Source organism: Gobio gobio, assembly GCF_949357685.1.
Source record: "Gobio gobio genome assembly, contig: scaffold_150, whole genome shotgun sequence".
In the NCBI taxonomy this organism is placed as follows: Eukaryota; Metazoa; Chordata; class Actinopteri; order Cypriniformes; family Gobionidae; genus Gobio; species Gobio gobio.
Window position 1 is genome coordinate 10,010 of NW_027645662.1, and position 10,856 is coordinate 20,865.

Consider the following 10,856-nt stretch of genomic DNA (forward strand, 5'->3'; position numbering starts at 1 on the left):
GTTTTCAACACTAAACATTCCACATGATTTCTGTATATGTACATGTTTGTTTACATGCTTGTGTTGTTTGGGAATTATTAAATTCTGAAACATCTGAAAAGAATTCAAATGTCTTGATTCATCATTTTCATTTTCAGCTGACGAGCCACATTAGAAAGAATGGCAACTGGTTAGCATGCTAAGCTAACTAGCATCAGGCAGGGTCAACTTTGCAGAGATATTTCTCAGGAACGGTAGCGCAATATCAAAAATGTGTTCCAAGATGATCCGAAGATCATTTGAGCCGATTCAGGACAAAATTGGGCAAAATTTGTAGAAGTAGCAGCGAAAACAGTTTTCATTTGCTTTAATATGGCGAACAGTCACACTGTTGGAAAATGACACACATCGGCATAAACCAAGAAACATAACGATACCAAAAGAACTGTTTTTAAAAGTTAGAAGCATCTTTTGGCAAAAAACATCTCTCTTGAACACTAGGTGGCGCTGTGTTGAAAGCTCTCAGGTCTCTTCAGGACATGCTGTCCATGGTTTGTGCAATATATCTAGCTTCAGCCAGTTGAATATGGAAACCATTCTGACGGAAGCTAGATATTCTACTTTATAAAGTTTTCATAATTTATATTTTTATTTCCTTCAGTCTTTATTAACCCCCGGAGCCGTGTGGAGTCAGTTTATGATGATAGATGCACTTTTATGATGGATAGATGCACTTTTATGATGGACAGATGCACTTTTATGATGGACAGATGCACTTTTATGATGATAGATGCACTTTTATGATGGATAGATGCACTTTTATGATGGACAGATGCACTTTTATGATGGACAGATGCACTTTTATGATGGACAGACGCACTTTTATGATGGACAGATGCACTTTTATGATGGATAGATGCACTTTTATGATGGACAGATGCACTTTTATGATGGACAGATGCACTTTTATGATGGACAGATGCACTTTTATGATGGATAGATGCACTTTTATGATGGACAGATGCACTTTTATGATGGACAGATGCACTTTTATGATGGACAGATGCACTTTTATGATGGATAGATGCACTTTTATGATGGATAGATGCACTTTTATGATGGACAGATGCACTTTTATGATGGACAGATGCACTTTTATGATGGACAGACGCACGTTTATGATGGACAGATGCACTTTTATGATGGACAGATGCACTTTTATGATGGACAGATGCACTTTTATGATGGACAGATGCACTATTATGATGGACAGATACACTATTATGATGGATAGATGCACTTTTATGATGGACAGATGCACTATTATGATGGACAGATACACTATTATGATGAACAGATGCACTTTTATGATGGATAGATGCACTTTTATGATGGATAGATGCACTTTTATGATGGACAGATGCACTTTTATGATGGACAGATGCACTTTTATGATGGACAGACGCACGTTTATGATGGACAGATGCACTTTTATGATGGACAGATGCACTTTTATGATGGACAGATGCACTTTTATGATGGACAGATGCACTATTATGATGGACAGATACACTATTATGATGGACAGATGCACTATTATGATGGACAGATACACTATTATGATGGACAGATGCACTTTTATGATGGATAGATGCACTTTTATGATGGATAGATGCACTTTTATGATGGATAGATGCACTTTTATGATGGACAGATGCACTTTTATGATGGACAGATGCACTATTATGATGGACAGATACACTATTATGATGGACAGATACACTATTATGATGGAGAGATGCACTTTTATGATGGACAGATGCACTATTATGATGGACAGATGCACTTTTATGATGGACAGATGCACTATTATGATGGACAGATGCACTATTATGATGGACAGATACACTATTATGATGGACAGATGCACTTTTATGATGGATAGATGCACTTTTATGATGGATAGATGCACTTTTATGATGGATAGATGCACTTTTATGATGGACAGATGCACTTTTATGATGGACAGATGCACTATTATGATGGACAGATGCACTATTATGATGGACAGATGCACTTTTATGATGGACAGATGCACTTTTATGATGGACAGATGCACTATTATGATGGACAGATACACTATTATGATGGACAGATGCACTTTTATGATGGATAGATGCACTTTTATGATGGATAGATGCACTTTTATGATGATAGATGCACTTTTATGATGGACAGATGCACTTTTATGATGGATAGATGCACTTTTATGATGGATAGATGCACTTTTATGATGGACAGATGCACTTTTATGATGGACAGATGCACTTTTATGATGGACAGATGCACTTTTATGATGGACAGACGCACGTTTATGATGGACAGATGCACTTTTATGATGGACAGATGCACTTTTATGATGGACAGACGCACGTTTATGATGGACAGATGCACTTTTATGATTATAGATACACTATTATGATGGATAGATGCACTTTTATGATGGATGGATGCACTTTTATGATGGATAGATGCACTTTTATGATGGATAGATGCACTTTTATGATGATAGATGCACTTTTATGATGGACAGATGCACTTTTATGATGGACAGATGCACTTTTATGATGGATAGATGCACTTTTATGATGGACAGATGCACTTTTATGATGGATAGATGCACTTTTATGATGGACAGATGCACTTTTATGATGGACAGATGCACTTTTATGATGGACAGATGCACTTTTATGATGGACAGATGCACTTTTATGATGGACAGACGCACGTTTATGATGGACAGATGCACTTTTATGATGGACAGATGCACTTTTATGATGGACAGACGCACGTTTATGATGGACAGATGCACTTTTATGATTATAGATACACTATTATGATGGATAGATGCACTTTTATGATGGATGGATGCACTTTTATGATGGATAGATGCACTTTTATGATGGATAGATGCACTTTTATGATGATAGATGCACTTTTATGATGGATAGATGCACTTTTATGATGGATAGATGCACTTTTATGATGGATAGATGCACTTTTATGATGGACAGATGCACTTTTATGATGGATAGATGCACTTTTATGATGGACAGATGCACTTTTATGATGGATAGATGCACTTTTATGATGGATGGATGCACTTTTATGATGGATGGATGCACTTTTATGATGGACGGATGCACTTTTATGATGGACGGATGCACTTTTATGATGGACAGATGCACTTTTATGATGGACAGATACACTATTATGATGGACAGATACACTATTATGATGGAGAGATGCACTTTTATGATGGACAGATGCACTATTATGATGGACAGATGCACTTTTATGATGGACAGATGCACTATTATGATGGACAGATGCACTATTATGATGGACAGATACACTATTATGATGGACAGATGCACTTTTATGATGGATAGATGCACTTTTATGATGGATAGATGCACTTTTATGATGGATAGATGCACTTTTATGATGGACAGATGCACTTTTATGATGGACAGATGCACTTTTATGATGGACAGATGCACTATTATGATGGACAGATACACTATTATGATGGACAGATGCACTTTTATGATGGATAGATGCACTTTTATGATGGATAGATGCACTTTTATGATGATAGATGCACTTTTATGATGGACAGATGCACTTTTATGATGGATAGATGCACTTTTATGATGGATAGATGCACTTTTATGATGGACAGATGCACTTTTATGATGGACAGATGCACTTTTATGATGGACAGATGCACTTTTATGATGGACAGATGCACTTTTATGATGGACAGACGCACGTTTATGATGGACAGATGCACTTTTATGATGGACAGATGCACTTTTATGATGGACAGACGCACGTTTATGATGGACAGATGCACTTTTATGATTATAGATACACTATTATGATGGATAGATGCACTTTTATGATGGATGGATGCACTTTTATGATGGATAGATGCACTTTTATGATGGATAGATGCACTTTTATGATGATAGATGCACTTTTATGATGGACAGATGCACTTTTATGATGGACAGATGCACTTTTATGATGGATAGATGCACTTTTATGATGGACAGATGCACTTTTATGATGGATAGATGCACTTTTATGATGGACAGATGCACTTTTATGATGGACAGATGCACTTTTATGATGGACAGATGCACTTTTATGATGGACAGATGCACTTTTATGATGGACAGACGCACGTTTATGATGGACAGATGCACTTTTATGATGGACAGATGCACTTTTATGATGGACAGACGCACGTTTATGATGGACAGATGCACTTTTATGATTATAGATACACTATTATGATGGATAGATGCACTTTTATGATGGATGGATGCACTTTTATGATGGATAGATGCACTTTTATGATGGATAGATGCACTTTTATGATGATAGATGCACTTTTATGATGGATAGATGCACTTTTATGATGGATAGATGCACTTTTATGATGGATAGATGCACTTTTATGATGGACAGATGCACTATTATGATGGACAGATGCACTTTTATGATGGACAGATGCACTTTTATGATGGACAGATGCACTATTATGATGGACAGATACACTATTATGATGGACAGATGCACTTTTATGATGGATAGATGCACTTTTATGATGGATAGATGCACTTTTATGATGATAGATGCACTTTTATGATGGACAGATGCACTTTTATGATGGATAGATGCACTTTTATGATGGATAGATGCACTTTTATGATGGACAGATGCACTTTTATGATGGACAGATGCACTTTTATGATGGACAGATGCACTTTTATGATGGACAGATGCACTTTTATGATGGACAGACGCACGTTTATGATGGACAGATGCACTTTTATGATGGACAGATGCACTTTTATGATGGACAGACGCACGTTTATGATGGACAGATGCACTTTTATGATTATAGATACACTATTATGATGGATAGATGCACTTTTATGATGGATGGATGCACTTTTATGATGGATAGATGCACTTTTATGATGGATAGATGCACTTTTATGATGATAGATGCACTTTTATGATGGACAGATGCACTTTTATGATGGACAGATGCACTTTTATGATGGATAGATGCACTTTTATGATGGACAGATGCACTTTTATGATGGATAGATGCACTTTTATGATGGACAGATGCACTTTTATGATGGACAGATGCACTTTTATGATGGACAGATGCACTTTTATGATGGACAGATGCACTTTTATGATGGACAGACGCACGTTTATGATGGACAGATGCACTTTTATGATGGACAGATGCACTTTTATGATGGACAGACGCACGTTTATGATGGACAGATGCACTTTTATGATTATAGATACACTATTATGATGGATAGATGCACTTTTATGATGGATGGATGCACTTTTATGATGGATAGATGCACTTTTATGATGGATAGATGCACTTTTATGATGATAGATGCACTTTTATGATGGATAGATGCACTTTTATGATGGATAGATGCACTTTTATGATGGATAGATGCACTTTTATGATGGACAGATGCACTTTTATGATGGATAGATGCACTTTTATGATGGACAGATGCACTTTTATGATGGATAGATGCACTTTTATGATGGATGGATGCACTTTTATGATGGATGGATGCACTTTTATGATGGACGGATGCACTTTTATGATGGACGGATGCACTTTTATGATGGACAGATGCACTTTTATGATGGATAGATGCACTTTTATGATGGATAGATGCACTTTTATGATGGACAGATGCACTTTTATGATGGATAGATGCACTTTTATGATGGACAGATGCACTTTTATGATGGACAGATGCACTTTTATGATGGACAGATGCACTTTTATGATGGACAGATGCACTTTTATGATGGATAGATGCACTTTTATGATGGACAGATGCACTTTTATGATGGACAGATGCACTTTTATGATGGATAGATGCACTTTTATGATGGACAGATGCACTTTTATGATGGATAGATGCACTTTTATATTTATGATGGATAGATGCACTTTTATGATGGACAGATGCACTTTTATGATGGACAGATGCACTTTTATGATGGACAGATGCACTTTTATGATGGATAGATGCACTTTTATGATGGACAGATGCACTTTTATGATGGATAGATGCACTTTTATGATGGACAGATGCACTTTTATGATGGATAGATGCACTTTTATGATGGACAGATGCACTTTTATGATGGACAGATGCACTTTTATGATGGACAGATGCACTTTTATGATGGACAGATGCTCTTTTATGATGGACAGATGCACTTTTATGATGGACAGATGCACTTTTATGATGGACAGATGCACTTTTATGATGGATAGATGCACTTTTATGATGGACAGATGCACTTTTATGATGGATAGATGCACTTTTATGATGGACAGATGCACTTTTATGATGGACAGATGCACTTTTATGATGGACAGATGCACTTTTATGATGGATAGATGCACTTTTATGATGGACAGATGCACTTTTATGATGGACAGATGCACTTTTATGATGGACAGATGCACTTTTATGATGGACAGATGCACTTTTATGATGGACAGATGCACTTTTATGATGGACAGATGCTCTTTTATGATGGACAGATGCTCTTTTATGATGGACAGATGCACTTTTATGATGGACAGATGCACTTTTATGATGGATAGATGCACTTTTATGATGGATAGATGCACTTTTATGATGGACAGATGCACTTTTATGATGGACAGATGCACTTTTATGATGGATTTTTATGATGGATAGATGCACTTTTATGATGGATAGATGCACTTTTATGATGGATAGATGCACTTTTATGATGGATGGATGCACTTTTATGATGGACGGATGCACTTTTATGATGGACAGATGCACTTTTATGATGGATAGATGCACTTTTATGATGGACAGATGCACTTTTATGATGGATAGATGCACTTTTATGATGGACAGATGCACTTTTATGATGGATAGATGCACTTTTATGATGGATAGATGCACTTTTATGATGGACAGATGCACTTTTATGATGGACAGATGCACTTTTATGATGGACAGATGCACTTTTATGATGGACAGATGCACTTTTATGATGGATAGATGCACTTTTATGATGGACAGATGCACTTTTATGATGGATAGATGCACTTTTATATTTATGATGGATAGATGCACTTTTATGATGGACAGATGCACTTTTATGATGGACAGATGCACTTTTATGATGGACAGATGCACTTTTATGATGGACAGATGCACTTTTATGATGGATAGATGCACTTTTATGATGGATAGATGCACTTTTATGATGGACAGATGCACTTTTATGATGGACAGATGCACTTTTATGATGGACAGATGCACTTTTATGATGGATAGATGCACTTTTATGATGGACAGATGCACTTTTATGATGGACAGATGCACTTTTATGATGGACAGATGCACTTTTATGATGGATAGATGCACTTTTATGATGGACAGATGCACTTTTATGATGGATAGATGCACTTTTATGATGGATAGATGCACTTTTATGATGGACAGATGCACTTTTATGATGGATAGATGCACTTTTATGATGGATAGATGCACTTTTATAATGGACAGATGCACTTTTATGATGGATAGATGCACTTTTATGATGGACAGATGCACTTTTATGATGGATAGATGCACTTTTATGATGGACAGATGCACTTTTATGATGGATAGATGCACTTTTATGATGGATAGATGCACTTTTATGATGGACAGATGCACTTTTATGATGGACAGATGCACTTTTATGATGGATAGATGCACTTTTATGATGGATAGATGCACTTTTATGATGGACAGATGCACTTTTATGATGGACAGATGCACTTTTATGATGGATAGATGCACTTTTATGATGGATAGATGCACTTTTATGATGGACAGATGCACTTTTATGATGGATAGATGCACTTTTATGATGGACAGATGCACTTTTATGATGGACAGATGCACTTTTATGATGGACAGATGCACTTTTATGATGGATAGATGCACTTTTATATTTATGATTGATAGATGCACTTTTATGATGGACAGATGCACTTTTATGATGGACAGATGCACTTTTATGATGGACAGATGCACTTTTATGATGGATAGATGCACTTTTATGATGGACAGATGCACTTTTATGATGGATAGATGCACTTTTATGATGGATAGATGCACTTTTATGATGGACAGATGCACTTTTATGATGGACAGATGCACTTTTATGATGGATAGATGCACTTTTATGATGGATAGATGCACTTTTATGATGGACAGATGCACTTTTATGATGGATAGATGCACTTTTATGATGGATAGATGCACTTTTATGATGGACAGATGCACTTTTATGATGGACAGATGCACTTTTATGATGGACAGATGCACTTTTATGATGGATAGATGCACTTTTATGATGGACAGATGCACTTTTATGATGGATAGATGCACTTTTATGATGGATAGATGCACTTTTATGATGGATGGATGCACTTTTATGATGGACGGATGCACTTTTATGATGGACAGATGCACTTTTATGATGGATGGATGCACTTTTATGATGGACAGATGCACTTTTATGATGGATAGATGCACTTTTATGATGGACAGATGCACTTTTATGATGGATAGATGCACTTTTATGATGGATAGATGCACTTTTATGATGGACAGATGCACTTTTATGATGGACAGATGCACTTTTATGATGGACAGATGCACTTTTATGATGGATAGATGCACTTTTATGATGGACAGATGCACTTTTATGATGGACAGATGCACTTTTATGATGGATAGATGCACTTTTATGATGGATAGATGCACTTTTATGATGGACAGATGCACTTTTATGATGGATAGATGCACTTTTATGATGGACAGATGCACTTTTATGATGGATAGATGCACTTTTATGATGGATAGATGCACTTTTATGATGGATAGATGCACTTTTATGATGGACAGATGCACTTTTATGATGGATAGATGCACTTTTATGATGGATAGATGCACTTTTATGATGGACAGATGCACTTTTATGATGGACAGATGCACTTTTATGATGGATAGATGCACTTTTATGATGGATAGATGCACTTTTATGATGGACAGATGCACTTTTATGATGGACAGATGCACTTTTATGATGGATAGATGCACTTTTATGATGGATAGATGCACTTTTATGATGGACAGATGCACTTTTATGATGGATAGATGCACTTTTATGATGGACAGATGCACTTTTATGATGGACAGATGCACTTTTATGATGGACAGATGCACTTTTATGATGGATAGATGCACTTTTATATTTATGATTGATAGATGCACTTTTATGATGGACAGATGCACTTTTATGATGGACAGATGCACTTTTATGATGGACAGATGCACTTTTATGATGGACAGATGCACTTTTATGATGGATAGATGCACTTTTATGATGGATAGATGCACTTTTATGATGGACAGATGCACTTTTATGATGGATAGATGCACTTTTATGATGGATAGATGCACTTTTATGATGGACAGATGCACTTTTATGATGGACAGATGCACTTTTATGATGGATAGATGCACTTTTATATTTATGATGGATAGATGCACTTTTATGATGGACAGATGCACTTTTATGATGGACAGATGCACTTTTATGATGGACAGATGCACTTTTATGATGGATAGATGCACTTTTATGATGGACAGATGCACTTTTATGATGGATAGATGCACTTTTATGATGGACAGATGCACTTTTATGATGGATAGATGCACTTTTATGATGGACAGATGCACTTTTATGATGGACAGATGCACTTTTATGATGGACAGATGCACTTTTATGATGGACAGATGCACTTTTATGATGGATAGATGCACTTTTATGATGGACAGATGCACTTTTATGATGGATAGATGCACTTTTATGATGGATAGATGCACTTTTATGATGGATAGATGCACTTTTATGATGGATAGATGCACTTTTATGATGGACAGATGCACTTTTATGATGGATAGATGCACTTTTATGATGGATAGATGCACTTTTATGATGGACAGATGCACTTTTATGATGGACAGATGCACTTTTATGATGGATAGATGCACTTTTATGATGGATAGATGCACTTTTATGATGGACAGATGCACTTTTATGATGGACAGATGCACTTTTATGATGGATAGATGCACTTTTATGATGGATAGATGCACTTTTATGATGGACAGATGCACTTTTATGATGGATAGATGCACTTTTATGATGGACAGATGCACTTTTATGATGGACAGATGCACTTTTATGATGGACAGATGCACTTTTATGATGGACAGATGCACTTTTATGATGGACAGATGCACTTTTATGATGGACAGATGCACTTTTATGATGGACAGATGCACTTTTATGATGGACAGATGCACTTTTATGATGGACAGATGCACTTTTATGATGGACAGATGCACTTTTATGATGGATAGATGCACTTTTATATTTATGATTGATAGATGCACTTTTATGATGGACAGATGCACTTTTATGATGGACAGATGCACTTTTATGATGGACAGATGCACTTTTATGATGGATAGATGCACTTTTATGATGGACAGATGCACTTTTATGATGGATAGATGCACTTTTATGATGGATAGATGCACTTTTATGATGGACAGATGCACTTTTATGATGGATAGATGCACTTTTATGATGGATAGATGCACTTTTATGATGGACAGATGCACTTTTATGAT